Source organism: Panthera tigris, chromosome B2, assembly GCF_018350195.1.
Source record: "Panthera tigris isolate Pti1 chromosome B2, P.tigris_Pti1_mat1.1, whole genome shotgun sequence".
NCBI lineage: Eukaryota > Metazoa > Chordata > Mammalia > Carnivora > Felidae > Panthera > Panthera tigris.
In genome coordinates this window covers 11,764,492-11,783,323 of record NC_056664.1, presented here as the reverse complement: position 1 = coordinate 11,783,323, position 18,832 = coordinate 11,764,492, and the positions used below count along the sequence as shown (strand labels likewise).

Here is an 18,832-nt window from a genome sequence, read left to right as displayed (position 1 = left end):
CAGACGACACCTGCCTCCTGAGTTTTATCTCAGATGCGGCTGGGTTTCCCTACCCCTCACTTCTGAGGGACTGCGGCTTTGACCTGCTCAGATCCTCTGGGGGAGGGTCTCACCGAGCAATGTCCGGGTGCCCACCCGCCCCCAGGAACGTTCACAGGACCGTGCTGCTGCCAATGCCCAGAGCCTGCAGCTGGGTGCCAGCTCACCCCAGAAAAAGTTCATGTGATCATGTAGCAGCAGCATTTCAGGGATTATGGAAAATCACAACACACATCTGGCACCCGGCTTCCCCCTTAATGACCTTGTTCCAGCCCCAGCGAATGTGGTTGTTCTCTGGGATCTGCTGGGACCAGGTGGCCACACAGCCTCTACCAGAGGCTTCCAGCAGTGGAACCACTTCTCCCCATGTGGCCTGAGGACCTCCTTGACCCCACTCTGCTCCTGGGATGCGCCCTTCCCACCAGAGCACCGCCAGGTATCAAGCTGAGGCGTTTCAGACTCTGTGCTCCTCCTGTTTATAGAGTCTTGATGGAATTCAAGCCCTCTCCTTTCTCCTTTCTCCCTTTTTAGTTCAGTCCCTGCAGCTATTTCCACTTTTCCACTTTCCAGCTGCTTTGGGGGGCAGGGCCCTTTTCCTATATTTTCCCCATCTTCTCCACCCTCTCTCAGCACGCAAAAACAGCTCCCTGCTTTCTGTGGCTTCTCTCTCCCCCAGTTCACCTGTCCATGCTGCGTACCTGCTAAGTTCTGTGGTTCAGGTTCTGTTGATCCTCAAATCAGTTTTCTAGGTGTGCAGGATGGTTTAGTGTTGATCTGGCTGTATTTCATGGATGCGAGATGCAAAAGAAACTTCCATGCTGTTGTTCCACCATCTTGGCTCCTCTAAGGTTTTCCAATTCTGAGCATGAATGTATCACCCCAGTTTCTCTTTGGTTTGGTTTGTTGTTGTTGTTGTTTTCTTTTTTTCTTTTAAATGCTAATTAAATTTTATTCTTCCTACCTGAGCATCAAGATAACTGGCTTATAAGATCTCCCAAGTAGACATGGCCACAAATTTCACCATCGAGCTCTTTATTGCTCTGAGATGCTTTATGTGGTTTTTAAAAAAAATTTTTTTTACATTTATTATTTTTGAGAGACAGAGAGAGACAGAGCATGAGCAAGGGAAGGGCAGAGAGACAGGGAGACACAGAATCAGAAGCAGCCTCCAGGCTCTGAGCTGTCAGCACAGAGCCCAACACAGGGCTCGAACCCACAAACTGTGAGATCATGACCTGAGCTGAAGTCGGATGCTTAACCGACTGAGCCACCCAGGTGCCCTATGTGGCTTTAGTCTTGTTTAGTTTTTCTAAGTGGAACATTTATTTTACTATTGACAGGACCTGGAGATATATTTGTCTCATTTAAAAAGAGTACTTTTGCTGACATTTTCTATAACCTGCTAGTTTTCTTAACTCTTCCAAGAGGATGACCCCTGTTCCATTTTGTCCCTGATTTTTGGTTTTGTTAAAAAAAAAAAAAAAGAAAAGTAAATTGAAGAAATTCTAAAGGAAATAATGTGATGAACATCATTATCTAATGACTTATATTATTTCACATTCTCCTCAGTTTTGTGTCAGAGTACTTTCTCTGCTCTTTGTATGTAACATAACTAAATATTCACATCTTCTCCTATCATCCTAATCCATGTTATTTGTCATCGTAGTGGACATTCTTTATTTGGTAATTGTCTATGACATCATTTGAGTAGGCATTCTATTTTTGAGTTAACTTTTGGTTAATCATAAATTCTTATGATCCATATCTTCATTCTTTACCTGATTCTCCAATAAACTTGAGCCCATACATATAAAACATAATTAGTATTTTTAAAGAAGATTGAGTAGAGAAGACCAGCAAACAAATAAGCCTTTATAAAGAGGAAATACCACCCAATGCCTTCAGCTGAGCTTGGGGAGAAATCATGAAGAATTGGGACCAAAACAAAGATTCAGGAGTGGGGTTCTAAAAGAAATGTAAGAGCACAGGGGTTGGGCCATGGCTTGCTTCTTTAATTGATATTATTTATAAGAAAAAATTTTCTAATTGTATGGTGTTACTTAAATGGAATTCAGTTGATACTGGTTTTCTAACATTGTGGAAGAATATTGTAGGTATATTTTTTTAATGTGTCTTTGTCTCCCTTATGTAATAAATGGTGGGAAGAGATCTATTTTTAGTGAAAAGAAAATATTTTTTAATTCTGTCATGTTTCTGTTTAATGTTTAATTAAACATGTTTCTGTTTCATGTTTAATTCTCTTTCCTATGTCTGTTAGTTTTTCCTTACTTTTTTGTAAGTTTCAATTTTGTCTGTATTCTTTGTCCAGGCATGTCCTGAATAGAGTTTGTTATGCAATTACTCATTTACTTATTTCTTCTTGCTTTCCCCCCACTTCTCTTTTATGTATTTTTTTATGTTGCTTGGGACATAAAAATTTACTATATTATATAGGTTGTGTCTGTGGCAATCCTATAGTGACCCCTCATTGCTTTTATTCAGAATTCTCTTTTTGATCTGATAACATCATGAGTACCCCATTTATGTGACGACCTCCTGACTTCTCTGGAACCTTATCTAATCAATCGTTCCCTCTTTCTCTCTTTACTGGCTCCTTCTGCTTGGTCTGCCAACCAAATCAGGGTTCTTTCTCCTTTAAACAAACAAAAAAATCTCATCATCCTTGACCACCTAAACCCATCACGTTCCTTCCCTTTGTCGCCAGACTTCTTTAGAATACTCTGTCCTCCCTGATTTCATGTCCTCACTTCCCTGTCACCCTTCAGTCTCCTGTCATCTGTCTTCCTTCCTTATCATTTTACCAAAAAAGACTTTCCCAGTGCCCTGGGATCTTCCTGGTTGTCCTCATTCCATTCAACCTCCCTGAAGAAACTTTACTACTGACTGTTCCCCTCCTAAAAGTTTGTTCTTCTCTTGCAAATGAAACTCTATTCTCTGCAAGTTGTCTCTCCCATTTCATTTCTTTCTCTGGCTTCTCTTTCTTCCTCTACTCATTAATTATATATATTCCCTCAAGATTTCATTCTTTATCATCAGAAGAGCAATTTCTTGAACCCCGTCTCTCTCTGATCAGTATCCTCAGTTTCCATGGTGGTACCAGTCACCCCTGTGCTAATGGTGCCAATTATGCACCTCCAGACTCCTTATCCCGAGGACTGGATGCTCTACCTGAACCTCAAATGCACCTTGTCCAGAACCCGCACATACACACCTTGGTCAAACTGAGCCCCCACTCCGATTCTTTCTCTCAGTTGATGGAACCACGAACCACCCTGTCACTTGAATTAGAAATTCCTAAATTCTTTGGACTCCTTTTCCTTCAGCCCCCACATCTAACCAGTCTCTGAGCCCTGACACTGCCCTGACCATAAGACTGTGGAATCTGAAACCTTTACTCCATTCCCATTGCCCTAATGCAGAGAGGAAGAAAGGATGGCTGGGTTACAGAGGGGAAGGTTTTAAATTTTTTAACATAAAAGTATTCCAGGCTTGCTCTTGAAACAACCGTGAATAAAGAAAGGACAAAAGAAGGGGTGCCTGGGTGGCTCAGTCAGTTAAGCATCCAACTCTTGATCTCACCTCAGGTCATGATCTCATGATTCATGAGTTCAAGCCCCATGTCAGGCTCTGCACTGCTTCCTCTCTCTGACCCGCCCCACTCATGTTCTCATTCTCTCTCTCTCTCTCAAAATAAATAAACTTAAAAAAAGAAAGGACAGAAGAAGAAAGAAATACCACCACTCACTGACAAACATTATAGGAATGGACTCTCCTAACTGGTTTCTCCACTGTCTGTGCCCCATTCTTTGATCGTGGGCACTGTGACAAAGCAGAGTCAATAAACAGAAAAGAAACTAATCTGGAATCCTGCAGTCAATCCCATAGACCCCATAGGACGACATTCAGGGCCCTTTGCAGCTTGCTGTCTCAGCATCCGAGTCCCCTCCCCTCCGCCAACCCCTTCCCCAAGCAAATCCAATACGCCATCACAGTGAGCAGCCAAAGTTCTTACAACAGTGTACTTCCATGCCTGTGTTAAAGAAAAGCCCTGAAATGTCCATCTCCATCTTCCAAATCCATTTATGTTTCATTTTGACGGATACACCATAGTCCATCATTTGATTAGCTAGGCTTAGAGACACCAAGAGCTGCTTTCTGCAGGAGCTCAAGGTCTGGTGAGGACCAAAGATCAGTCTAAATGTGGTGCTCCGTAATAAATGCTGAGCTTACGGGGCCCCCCGTGGCAGTCTGGAGCGCTGCATAAGGGTTGGGGAAGCTGCAGACACGGTCACAGAGAAGGGGACCCTGGAACCCAGTCTTGGAAGACAGGCAGGGTTCAAGTGTGTGAAATTGCGTCGAACAAATGGAAAAGCCCAAAGTATCTCTGCTCTTGTAGTTAAGTGGGTTAAATCTGAGACCATTCTCCCCCACCCCATTGATCAAAATGAGTTGGTACTAAATATATCTTTTAACAGCAGATTGTTGGATTTTATTTTTTTTTCATCTGGTCAACTACTGTTTTTGTTACAATAAGCAAGTTCAGGCTGTTCTTGTTTATTTTTGATACATTATTTATCCTTAAGCCCAATCAGTTTATCTCCTATTGTAGTCGTTTAATGCTTTCTCTTTTTCATTTCTGTGTGTTCTTTGCTGGATTTTAAACTCTTTATTTCTTTTTGAGCTAGGCCAAAGGATAACCCTAAGTGGTCTGTTCGTTAACATTTTAACATTAATGTATTTCAGAGAAACCATTTTAATTGCTTCTATTTATTTCTACTATTAACTAAATAAACTTTCATTCCCTTTTAGGAATCAGAAAGAGTCTTTGTTTCCCCTTCTAGTATTCATTCTTTATAGTTATTATCTGAGATCCTTTTAGGGTTCTGCTATTACTTGAGAGTTCCAAGAATTTATTTGCTAACTTACCAACTGTTTTCATTATTAGTGAAAGGCGTATTAATTAATCCTTGCTTAATACTCTAATTCATTTGTTTCTCAAAGAGATCTTTAAGTCTCTGTCTAGCCTTAATTATCTCCTGCAGCGACATAATGGGTATGAGTCTTTGTGACCCACTGTTTCTATTTTTAGTTGGTCATTGTTTCAAGTCCACTAAATCTTAAAATATTCTCCTTTGCCCTTAAAGAGCAAGATGACCCTGGTCAAGTATTTTTTCTTGGGTTTGTCATGATTTCTCCACCCAGGCCTGTTCTCCTCCAAAGTCTAAGGAGAGAAACCAAATTACTTGTTCTCCTTAAATCATTAAATGCCAACTTCCCTTATTTATGGTCGCTTTAAAACTTTCCCTTTACTTTATTTTTTTTTTAAGTGATAGACAAGCCTGTGAAGGGAAATATGGGCATGCCAAGTCACTCGTTACTGAGTAGATTTGTCGGGATTCTCCCGACATCCACGCCAAAGTTCCCTTCCCGGTTAGGAAATTTTCTGTTATCTCTGCTCCTGATTTTGTGCTTATCACAATCCTGACTCCACCATGTGCCTATTCGTCCAAGCTTGAGATTCTCCAGCCTATTAGTCAGGTGTATTTGTTTGCCAGAGCGGCTATAACAAAACACGACCACAAACTGAGGGCTTACACAACAGAAATTTATTGTCTGACAGTAGTGGAGGCCAGAACTCCAAAACCAAGATGGTGCTCTCCCAGCGTGTGTGCCTCCTTATCTAAATTTCCCCTTTTTGTAAGGACACCAGTCATAATGGGTTAGGAGCCCACCCTACTCCGGCATGACCTCATCTTAACTAATTACATCTGCAACACCCCTGCTTCCAGATATGGTCATGTTCTGAGGTACTTGTGGTGAGGATTTCAACATACAAATCTAGGGGAGGCATAATTCAGCGGTTAACACTAGGCTTGTCGGGGACAGTTCCAATGTTACTATCTGTGTAACGCAGCCATACTTTGGGCCAGTTGTTCTGGCTTGTCATGGTAACACTAACCATCTGGGCTGCACGAATTCTTCTCTTGGTGTTTTTATTTGTCTATAAATTTGCAAGTTTTGCTGAGCTTCCTATCCCTCCTGATTCCTTCATAGTGACAATTATTTCTTCTCTCTCTCTTTGGAAGCTGTTGTCATGAGCTCATTCGGACATGTTTAGGTGGATAGCCCCAGGTCCATGGTTTTTGTTGTTGGTGGTGGTGGGTTTTTTTTGTTTCTTTGTTTGTTTTGCTCATTCCTTCTTCAATTGCAAAACTTTTACATGGGACTCAGGCTGCGAATTGGTGAATTTTATGTGTTTGACTTATTTATTATTTATGAAACTTACTATATGGTACTTATTGTTTCTTGTTTTTCTATTTCAAATCATTTTATGGGGAGGGTGGGTGCTACCATCCCCCAAATTCCTTCTCAAGAGTCCAGGGTACATAACAGCTGTTTTCTTTCATTCTTTTTTTTCCCTCCCCATTGTTTCCTTTCTAATTTTTCTGGACGGTTCTATAAGAATCCCTGTGACTCCTAAGATGTCATGTGTACACATGGAATGCATATCAATGTGGAGGAAAGACCTCATTGGTGTGCAGGTGGCCACACCCCAGAGAGACATAACCCACGGTAGACTAGCTCTACAGAGTGCAGATAAGGTAACGATAAAGGACCCAGTTTGACTATCATTATTACAGTGGGATGAAGTTGGGATTAGGCACCTGTGCAAAAGAAGCAAATACCAGTCCATAAAGGGAGGTGTGGAAAGATGGAAATTCAAACCTGCATGGAACCCTAGGACCCCTTGGTAGAGCCTTCTCACATGCCCAGGTCCTGTCACTAGACACAAAGCCCTCAAGAAGGCCAGGCTTAAAGGCAGTTCAGTTATCTTTCCCTGTACTGCCAACAGTATTGTTTTTACCAGCTCATTGGTCAGCAAGAGAAGCAGACCGGGCTCATAAACTATGGACAAGGGGACCCTGAAAAGAACCAGAGGAAGAGCTTGCCCTAGAAAATAGCCCCGTGGGTTCTCTCCTGTGTCTCCCCTGTGTGCCCTCTGTGCACGCACAAGTCACTCCTATTTGGAGTTCTGCAAATCCGGTGGGAAGAAAAGTCCCAGCGAGCCTAGTGGGAAGAACTGGTCCGTTCCCATATTTATGTCCTTGGGGACATGTCTAGTCTGCTGCTCCGAGATGAGAACCACTTTTGTAGACCCAAATTGAAGAGTCCATGTGTTTTCTTCCCAGAACCCTTGCCTGACAGCGAAGATGTTTGTGGGCAGGGCAAGATAGAAGAGAATCCTTTCTACACTGCTTTCAAGAGTCTACTCCAGTGGGTTCGACTCGTGGGTGGGGCCCCCTCTCAGGCAAGCCCTTGTCACGAGCTCCCTGCCATGAATTGTTGGAACCCGCAGCCTGGCTCAAATGACCATAGGGCGTGTCTTTGTTAGACACACGCTGTGCATCTGGCGACATCGCCGGGAGTAACGTGATAGGGCTCAGGATCTTAATTTTAACCAAAAATACATCTGTCACGTTCATTTCAGCTGACAGGATAAATATCGTATTTCTTTACTAGTTTGTAAACACCTTGCTTTTCATCTGGATCTAACGTGTTCCCAGGTGTTTTACAAATGGAAAAATCAAACAGGATACATATGGAGCCGAGGGTGTGTGCTGTGAGTGTCGGTCAAGTGTTGGGGGAGCTCTATGTGGAACTGGGTCCAGCACAAGCAACACATAGGTGCGTGACCAGGAAATCTGACCATGACCACACTGTAGAATTGTCTGGAGTCAGGAAACTCCATAAACAAAATGGTTTTGAGACCACTGAACAGCTGCCTGTAGACGCCCGGAGTTATCCCTAGTACAGAAGAAGGAGGATTATGTCATTGTCCCAGGATCCACATCCCCATTGCTTCTCTGGACACAAACTGCCCTTAACTGAAGATGATTTTCTTTCACTGCCTTTGAAAATCATTCTTTCTTATTTTCAAGTATAAAGATCCTTCTAAATGAACCCAAAATGCCAGACTCAAATGCCATTGTCTGATTTCTCTGCTTTCAATAAAAGTGCAGATATAGAAGGGACAGTACTTCTTTTTGAAGTTGGGGGGGTTAGGATTCAGCGGGCAGAGAATTTGAGATAAGTAGAATGGAAAATAGAAATAGTAAAATCAATGGATTTCCCAGTCCTGAGGGTTTTTCCCCCAACTCCTGATGTAAATGGCATAAATACTATGGCATTTTGTGTGAACATTTCCCAGTAACCTTTTAATTCGAGGATCTCGAGATTCTTTTATCACCTGTTAGTTTCCATAATGTCACACAGGAGCGCGTGGATAGTAATGTTACACTCCATCTACAGATGGAGACACCAAAGCTCACAGATGTTCCATTACACAACTTGCCAGAGACCTGCAATGATCGGCGGGGCTTTACCAGCCTAGAGCACAAGCTTCCGGTTCCCAGTGCCACCAGCTTTCTCCAGCCAGGTTTGGTAGCCAGTGACACTGTGGCCCAAGATGGCAAGGGAGCTAACCCTGAGAGCCCGGTCCTGAGAGCTGGGCCCTGGGTGTAATGGGGTGAGTGTGGGCATCACCCTGTTGGCTGCCATATCAGCATACTTTTCCTGTCATGCAGGCTCCCATGTCACATCCACTCTTCCTCCTTTCTTGTCAGCCCCTTTATTGCTCTTGGTTGATTTGCGTTGACCCTGAAAAAGGGGTTAATTGATAACTACAGGGCTAATAATTATTAATAAGGTTGTTCTTTTCCAAAAAGTAAATGGATTGTGGAAGGAAAATCCACATGGCAACCATGTCTCTGCAGTCTTAACTTCCTTTTCCTGTTTCAAATGCTCTTCCCTTCATTGTCAGGAGCCAGAGACTCCCAGAACGTTCTATTGAAGTAGCCCTCAAACCACCTCCATGGCAGGCTCTGCGGGGTCCCCACATAGTGCAGGAGCTTCTGGGGATGAGGAGTGAGAAGGAAAGAAGGAATGGGGGAGGGTGAGCTGTGCATCTTCCCACCATCCACCGTGCCATACTGCTCAAAGAATGAAGGAGTAAAAATGGGGCAGTTCCGTGAACCTAAACATTCCTCCTATTACAATAGCCCCCTATGTTTGTGACCAAACATGTTCTAAGAAACAATAAAATAGGAAAATCCGACAAAATAATAGGAAGTAGGACTCCAGGATTTTGTGTTTATAATTTAACTATCTTCAGGCAAGAAACCTAGGTAAAGAACATACTATTCAAGCCTGGCCAAGGAAATCATGAAAACACTATAGGAATACTTCTTAAAAAGGATCCCAGACACCACCACATGGGATCATGAAAGGCTAGCAATCTAGAAGTGTTTTCTCTTATCGACTCTGTGACCACAACCCAAAGGCCAGCTGAAGTCACTCTTCCACTTAGGACTCAGACAAGAGCTTGAATTCTCATTCCGCATCCTGCAGAAAGCCCATGCTTGGTAGTTCTTGTGCGCCATGTTCTTACGGTTGCCTTTGGCTTGAAAGATGATTTGCTGGGGAGGGAGGGTGCCGTCTCCATCTGCTCATGGAATCCAGCAGCTTCCTTGACTTTATCAGCAGGAGGCAGCAGCAGTTTTAAAAGCGTCCTCTAGACAGGGAGCCTTGGAGTCATCCTCTGTGTCTCTGTCTGCTGTCACTTCTCATTTTTACCTCATTCATCAACTCAGCACTCAATTATTGAGTGCCTACTGTGTGCTGGGTCCTCCAGAGGCAGCAGAATAGAAACAGAAGGCATTCTTGTCCTACATGCCTCTCAGATCCGGCCCCTTCTCATGGTCACCCTAGCCACTGCCTTCGTCAGTCCCTCATCAATGCCTTAGAAACACCTCCTACTGGCCTTGCTGCCTCTGCTTTGGTGCTGGCCCCACCCCCGTGCCTTCCTCGGAGTCTCTCCTCCCCACCAGGCTGGTTATTCTCAGTCTCCGGTTGGGGCACTGCTCTGCTTAAAACCCTCCCAGGAGTTCTCTCTAAAATCCGCATTGCTCAGCACCACACGTGGGGCTCCCCAGGCACAGATCCTTGTCTGGCTTGGCAGCCTCATCACCCACAGCTCCCCACAGGATTTGCGTTCCATGCCTTCCAGGAAAATTTATTGTTTCCTGCACACTGTGACTTTTTATGCCTCTGTGTCTTTGTTTTTTATAGGAGTGTGTGTATTTTTACCTGCTGTTCTCCCAGCTTAGAACTCTGCACATTTCTTCTCATTTTTAAAGAACAAGCAAACAGGGGTGCCTGGGTGGTTCTGTTGGTTGAGCGTCGACTCTTGGTTTCAACTCAGGTCATGATCTCACAGTTCATGGGATCGAGCCCCACGTTGGGCTCTTATGCTGACAGCACAGAGCCTGCTCAGGATTCTCTCTCTCTCTCTCTCTCTCTCTCTCTGCCCCTACCCAGCTCATGCTCTCATGCTCTCTGTCTCTCTCTCTCAAAATAAATAAACATTAAAAAAAAAAAAAAAACAAGCAAAGCTGGCCCCTCTGGATTGTCCCACCTGACCCCACCCACCTCAGACCAGCTCCTCCCCAGTTCCTTCTTGGACCACATCTCACCGTGCTGTAGCTGTGCATTCGTGTGACCTTCTTACTCTTTTGGTAACAGCATGGTGGTGGGAATGTGGTCATTGAGGCAATTAATAGTAATTGTTCAATGAATTTCCTTCCCTTTTTTATTTTATTTTTTATTTAAATTCAAGTTAGTTAACATACTGTGTAGTCTTGGCTTCAGGAGTAGAACCCAGTGATTCATGTCTTACATATGACACCCAGTACTCATCCTGAAAAGTGCCCTCCTAAATGCCCATCACCCATTTAACCCATCTGCCACCCACCCCTCCCTTCCAGCAACCCTCAGTTTGTTCTCTGTATTTAAGAGTCTCTTATGGTTCGCCTCCCATTTCCCATTCCCCTTTTTTAAAAAAATCATTTATAATACAGGCCAACTTCAGAGATAAATTAGTAAGTGTGCCCAAACCTCAGTTTTGTCTGCTGAAACAATGGGATAATAATACTTAATTTCAAAGTCATTAGCAAGAATCAGCATCTATCAAGGTAGACACCGAGGTATCAGTCACTCGGAGGCATCTCACTAGGTAGTAGTTTGTGTTAGTCATTGGACTTTGCCCTCTGAGTTGTCACAGTTGGTCTCAAAGTATACCTTCCAGAAGCGTAAGGAGGAAGGGCGTTAATGAATATGGAACACCTGTTGCTTCACATCTGTTCTATGAGGTGAATGTTATTCTCTTGGTCAGTAAGAGGCAGAGTTAAGACTAAAATCCGAGGGGCGCCTGGGTGGCTCCGTCGGTTAAGCATCCGACTTCGGCTCATGTCATGATCTCTTGGTCTGTGGGTTCGAGCCCCGCGTCGGGCTCTGTGCTGACAGCTCAGAGCCTGGAGCCTGTTTCAGATTCTGTGTCTCCCTCTTTCTCTGACTCTCCCCTGTTCATGCTCTCTCTCTGTCTCAAAAAGTAAATAAAAATGTTAAAAAAAAAATTAAAAAAAAAAAAGACTAAAATCCGAGACTGACTCTGGTGCCTGCAGTGCATGGCAACTCCATTGTGCTGCCCTTCATATCTGACAGGTCCGTAGCAAACAGAACGTTCTCCCACTAGAGGCTGCCATGTCTCTTGCCTGTGGCACACTCTTGCTAACGGGAAAACGCTTGTACCAGCAGGTCTAGGAAGGATATGAGGTCCAAAATTTACAAAACTGATGGCCACAAGAGAAGTTGTCTTTAAAGAAAATCAGTGATACGGTGACGACTAATCAGTAGCGACTGCAACAGCGAGGTCTCAGAGTCCAGCATGGTGTCAACACATGAGAGGTGATACAATTCCACCTGGCATTGACCTTGGGCAGCCTCTCCCAAAGACTGTTCCTCAGTGCTCCAGTCATTGTCACAGTGCTTCAGCCTATGTCGTATCTAGGAGTACACGAGTAAGTGGCCTGGGAGTCTCAGAAGAGAAGACCTGAGTTTCTACGTCATACAGGACAGCCTGCGCTGAAAGCTCGTCCTTGTGACTACAAATTGTGGGCTGTCGGTTCTCTTACCAGTGATGTTTCACTGAGCAATACATTTTGTTTGGCTATCAATGACATACTGTTTATTCATACATACAGTCAGTAAAATCTTTGAATAATGGTGAAAATAACAACAGGTCCCATCTTTAGGTCTCTGTGATGTGTATGTGTCAGACGTTATACACACGTTATCTTATTTGGTCACAGATGAGTATTACTCCTTTCCTAGAAGGATTCTGGGGCTCAGAGAGGGGAAGTTAGCCCCAACGGGTGTGAAAGGTGTGGTTTAAACCAGGATGTGCCCCGCTCCAAAGCCAATGCTCTCTTCGTTATGCCTAAGAACATAAGCTTTGAGAAGCAGACATATCTGAATTCAAATCCCAGTTCTGTCCAGATGACCTTGAGCATATCACTAAGTATTTATTGAACTTATCCCCTCATTCGTAAAACAGGAATAATAATGCTAATTTTTCCAAGGTTTTGTGGTGTTTAATTAAGATATAGAATGCAAAGTATAGTACCTGACTGATAGTAGGCAATTCATGTCCTCCCTACCCCAAAACTGATCCCCATATGAGGCTCACCACTGAAGGTCTTATACAGACTTGTGTGGGGTTCCTAACATGGCCTGATGATGAGGAACAAATCCCAATGACTGCCCAGGTCAGTTCCTCTTGGCCTCAGCCTATCTCTCTGTGTTCTGGAAGGAGCATCTAATGTGCCAGAAGGAAGAAAAGAGTTTGACCTTTCAGCCTTTCATTTGCAAGCATTGTATTTTGTACTTAGCAATGCGAGTGTGTGATGTTGGAAAGGTACATCTTAGCAATTCAGAGAAATTTCCTAACACCAACCATGGGAAACAGTTGTATATTTTCCCTGCCTGTAAATTTACCAACTTTTTATGATGTTGCCCAGTGGTAGGGTACATGTATTCACATTTTAATTTTGTATCTTGGGGTCACCAAAAAAAAAATCTCTGAGTATATTTAATTTAATAAAGTAACGCTATGCACTGGAAGTCAGAAGGACCCAGAGCTGACAAAATGTACCTACAAGAAAAAAATCAAGATTGGTAACACAGAGGTGGTCAAGCAGGTACTAGAAAGTATACCTGGCACATTTTATTCTGTAATGCTAATCAGCCGCAAGCATATTATCCTGTATTGTATGCCAAGGTCAAGACTATCTGGAATTGAAAATGAACTCTAGCTTTATGAGTGGCTGAATCCAGGTTAGCCAGTTCTGGGGTGGGAGTGAGGGAGGCAACTTTTATTCCTTTCCAATTCCTACTTTCTCCTCATTGAAATTCCATATTCCACTCTGATCAGCTGCTAGCATGTGACAGGATTGGCTAGAAGAAACAGAATTCACCAAATAGTCAAATATTTCAGTCAGCCAGACCTTCTTACCTAAGCCTTTTTACATTAATAAAACTCCCCAGAACCTACATCCCTTTTTATTGCTCTACTTTTTTTCAACGTAAGATGTGTTTATCATGTATATTATTTGCCGTCCGTTCACCACTTACAAACCCAGTAGAGGAAGTCTCTCTTTTTCTCACTAATATATTCCAAATACCTAGAATTAAACCTGGCATATCGTAGGTGCTCTATAAATATTTTAACAGATAATAGGAACCAGAAAGCTTGATGAGATCAAGGTGGATACCATGCAAGGAAAAGCTTATGAAGGAAAACAGAGGAAGAAAACATAGAAGAAAATACCTGATCGTTGTGTTCACTTATGAATAAAACAACACATGTATCAAAGAGGATAAACTATTGCCATAGTAAGTAAATAAGTTTATTTCGACTATCCAGATCACGTCTCACTTCTTCGAAGGTTCATTTTTATTTATTACTTCAACATTAATGTATTTATTTCTTCATTTACCTGTTACGTGACAAGCACTGTATTTAGCATAAAAAATGCAAGCAAGGGGGCACCTGGCCGGCTCAGTAGGTAGAGTGTGCCACTCTTGATCTCGGGATTGTGAGTTTGAGCCCCATGTTGGGTATAGAGATTACCTGAAAGTAAAACCTTTAAAAAAAAAAAAAAGAAAGAGAGAGAGAGAGAAAGAAAGAAAGCAAGAAAGCTAGATCACCCACAGACACGCATACGACATGATTGGGTCTACCCCAGATCAACCATATTAAACAGTATGTCTCCATCCATTACTCTAATTAGTTAAAATATGGCACAGATGAAGTTAAGTCCAAAGGTTTGAGCTCTCTGTGGGCCAGCTAACTTCAGGATAGAATGAGTAATTGACCTGGGAAATTAACAAAAAAATTTTCCCGCCAACCCCGGGTTGTACCCATTATCCAGGCGACTTGTCTCGCAGACATTTGCTGCTGGCCAGAGTGGATGACTCAGCACAAACCATCACCAGGAGAGAAACGGCACCGAGCTCACCTCCTGCTGATTGTGGGCCAAAGGCACCATCCTTGTGTGTGAGGAACAACACATGATACACTGTGTTGCACTGAATTGAGACGGGAGAACCTGCTCCCGAGCATGGAAACCAGAAAGGAATCAAGCTTAGAAGCAAGGAGGGGAGTTAAGGACATCGGGAGCCGCTTTGCAGACAATCTTAGTGAAGTGTGGCCCTTGGGAAGGCAAGGTTAAGGGTAGACTAAAGAGTGTGTCAACTCTGAACTCCTGGTCTTCCTCCTAAAATCTGTTCCTTCTTCAACTTCTGCTTCTCAGGTGACCACAACTCCATCCTAATTGCTCAGATCAAAAACCAAGGAGTTATTCTTAACTCCTCCTGCACTCAGATAGCCCACGTCCAGTCCAGAATCTCCTCACAGCCTCCGCTACGGTCACGCTGGCCCCAGCTGCTTCTGTCTCTCATCCAAATTCTCGCAAAGTCTCAAATACGATCTCCCTGCTTCTACCCTCCCCCTTCCCCCAGTCTATTCTCAGCGCAGCGGCCAGAATGATTCTTATAAAAGAAAATCACATCATGTCATTCCTGTGCTCAAAACTCTGTAGCGATTTCTGTTTCATTCAGGATAAGAGCCAGAGTCCTGTCAACAGCCCGTGTGATTCGTTCCCCTGCTCCCCACCATTTCCTCTTCCACCTCTTCCTCCAACTCGTTCCAGCTCCACTGGTCTTGCTGGCTGATCCTTGAACCCTGGAGACACATTCCAGCCTCAAGACCCCTGTGATGATTTTTTCCTCTTCAAGAGCTCTTTCTGCTTCCCCCAGACAGCCCCACGGCTAATACCCTCCTCCAAGTATTTATTCAAATGTCACCTCCCTCATGAGACCTCTTCTGGTCATCCTATTTTAGATTGCACCCCATCCCCACATGTATTTCTGATCCCCCTCACTCGACTCCACCTTTTTTCCCAGTGGCTTTTAACACCTAACATACTATATACTTTAGTTATTTATAATTCTTTGTTCGTACTGATACCCAGCTCCAATCACCCTTAATCAGAAATCTGCTCCCCGCAGAGTGTACTGTCTCTTGTCATGGTTGACTTTATACGTCAGCCTCACTAGGCCATTGGGGTGCCCAGATATTTGGTCAAACGTTATTCTAGCTGTTTCTGTGAGGATGTTTTTGGATGAGATTAACACTTAAATCAGTAGGTTGAATAAATAAAGCACCCTAATGTGGGTGGGCCCCATCTGATGAGCTGAAGGCTCAAATAGAACAAAAAACCTGACCCTCCCCTGGGTAAGGGAGAATTCCTCCTGTCTGACTGCCTTCATACTGGGACATCAGCTTTTTTTCTGCTTTTGGACTCAAACTTAACACCATTTCTTCCTGTGTCTCAAGCCTGCCGGCCTTCAGACTGGAGCTCTGCCGTCAGCTCTGGGTCTCTGGCTTGCCAGCTCACCCTGCAGATCTTGGGACTTGCCCACCTCCAAACCCGTATGAGCCAATTCCTTCCCCACCTCACTTGAACAAAAGAGGGCAGGGACGTAAGAGTCGCCGTATCGTTTGCTGCTGCAAACTGTCTGTATTGGGGTGCCCTACCCCAGCACCTCTGACCAGCCCTGGCACGTAGATGGCCCTTGGCATATATTTGTTGGATAAATGAAGAAACAAACAGGTAACAAGATGACTCTCTTTAGAGACATAATGAATACAATCATCTCCATTTTACTACATAGTCAAGAGCAGTAGGCCTTATGTCTAATAACTAAGTCAAAGATCAAAGATGGTCTTCCTGCACATACCTCATAGAAAGTTGTTCTGGATGTATATCACGTTTTGTGCTAGCTTCAGACACCCTGTTAGCCGCACTTCCCCTTAGAAGTCAGTGTGAAACACCAGGCACAGAAATCTATAAGCACAGAGAAGGCTGAGCCCATGAGATCTACAACATAAGGAAACCTTAAATCAGGAAACTTCTCTGCAGCTGGAAGCAGCCAGAAATCCCTCTTGGATACCAAGAAGCATCCCATGGCCATGGGGCAGCCCAGGGAGAAGAGACAGCTCAAGACCTGGAAGGACCAAAGGCAAAGGTCATTAGCCATCAGTTTGCTCTGCAGAAGGAAAAGAATGCTGTGTTTTCTAGGGAGTCTGCCTTTCCACCCAGGGTTCGATCTGCAAGAGAAAAAAAAAGAAAACAAAGACGCTAAGGAGAAGGGAGAGGAAAGACTGGAGCTGCAAATGGTGGGGGTGATTAGAAGTGGGCACCAGGCGAGTCAGAGAAGGACTGGCAGAGGGGATGGCAGTAGAAGACAGAATCTCAGTGCAGAAGGGGGCAGGCTGTGCCAACAGCCCTCCCAGTGTGGGTGTGGGTGTGGGTGTGGGTGTTGGAGGGGGACTAGAGACTTCTTTACCTCCATTAAATGCCCTTGGAAGTATCTCAGTGGTAATGAGCAAGACCAAGTGGAGAGGAGGGGAATGATGGATACCCAATGAGCAGCCCTGCAGACTTCTGGGAGTTCCTGCAGCCGCCCCACGGACTCCCTGGAACAGCATTTCCCATGCTCTGTCCCACAGAGTATCGGTTCCCTAGAAAACCAGGGGTGGGGGAGAGAAAAGGTTCTGTGGGCAAAAACAAAAAACTGTAGAAACATCAGGTTAAACAAAGTTAAATAGGTTTCTTTCGTACTTCTCTAGCAGTATTCTGAGGTGAATCATGACTCACCAAAAGGGGGATACCAAAGTCCGTTGACCAGGAAGCACTATTTGTGCTGAGCTGTTCACCAAACTGGATGCCCAGTGGGAAGCATTGTGCTTGATAAAATCGGACAGTGGAATCTCATGGAGATTGTGCTAACCTTAAAAGAAAAAGCAAGTTTCTAATTAAGGATTATTGGAGCTAAGCGTTAGTAGCTTGAGACAGTAATGGTTCACCTGCCATGTGACTTAAGACTCACAGGATAGTTGTTGAAGTTTTTCTTATCTCCTGAGTTTGGAAGGGAAACTATAGATTTGGGTCATCTCAGCAATATTCTGCATAAATGAATCTCAGGGAGATCTAGCTGTGCCTCTACCATGGACCGCTTATTGAGGGGAAAGATAATAACCCGGTAAATCCAGTTGACTAGGCTAGGATTTTTCAAATGGTGCTTTGATAGTTTAAACTGAGATTTATCAAAAAAATAAATTAAAAAAAATGAACTGAGATTTATTAAAAAAATTAAAAAAAAACAGATTTATAAAAAAATAAAAAAAATAAACTGAGATTTATCAAAAAAAATTAAAAATAAACTGAGATTTATCAAAAAAAATAAACTGAGATTTATCAAAAAAATTAAAAAAAATAAACTGAGATTTATCAAAAAAAATAAAAAAAACTGAGATTTATCCAAAAAAATTGAAAAAAATAAACTGAGATTTATCCAAAAAAAAATTAAAAAAAAAAAACTGAGATTTATCCAAAAAAATTTAAAAAAAATAAACAGATTTATCCAAAAAAAATTAAAAAAAAATAAACTGAGATTTATCATTAGAAAGTAGACACAAGTGACTGTATGGTGGTTGGCATACAGTTAGTGCTCAACAAATGTTAATAGGAAAAAAAAGATTAATGGCAGTTCAGTTGTGTGTTTTTTGGTTTTTGGTTTTTGGTTTTTGCATTTGCAGAGAACTAATTTCTGATCATAGTATATTGTTGTAGATTTTGTAAAGCTGGTGAATCTGGACAGTTTTGGCAGTGTTGTCCAATTTATACCCGTAGAGATTGTTAGTGAAGTCCCTTTGCATTTGAGTAGAGCACAAAATGAGACCTGCTGTTCCTCTCTAATGTTCAGTATCCCATAAAGGAAAATTATAGATCGTTACAAAATTCATCACTCTTAGATGCCAGGTGATACCTCCCCAGATGGAGTCAGAGTTGATATCTTCTCAGCTGGACCCATAAAATAAGCTGAAAACATAACAAAGTGCAAGATAAGATTCTTCTCGGCCACCCAGTCTCCTCTCTTGTGCTCTCTGTGGGTAACCAGGTTAAGTTGTTGATATTCAACTTAATTTGTTAGCCTGCACACCCATGCATGAATACAAAAGATGTGTTTTCTCTGTCTGAACTATTCTCTTTTTGTACTACCAGTGAAAGACTCTACCTATCAGAACAACTATAATGAAAACAATAAATCTCAACCTGAGGGAACAGTTAATGTTACAGGGTTTTTGTTGTTGTTGTTTCCATCTTCTGACTCCCATTGTTGCAGCAAGATTCAGGATATGAGGTGTTATAAGGACACAAATTGTTGTGGGTCATTGTGTAAACATTTTGATTTTCGTTGAACTTGACTTTTTATATCTTGTACCTACTCTTCTGAGACATGTCAAACATTG

General features: G+C 43.0%; 1 protein-coding gene and 1 long non-coding RNA gene across 3 annotated transcripts in view; both read left to right on the top strand.

The window, feature by feature from the left end:
- Positions 1–18,832, top strand: part of CAP2 (cyclase associated actin cytoskeleton regulatory protein 2) — a 156,594-nt gene that overhangs the window by 84,564 nt on the left and 53,198 nt on the right. The gene's annotated exons all lie outside the window — the stretch shown is intronic.
- LOC122238553 lies at positions 1,815–12,190 on the top strand. Its single transcript, XR_006217479.1, has 2 exons — positions 1,815–2,015; positions 11,713–12,190. It is a non-coding gene; the product is annotated as an uncharacterized LOC122238553 (long non-coding RNA).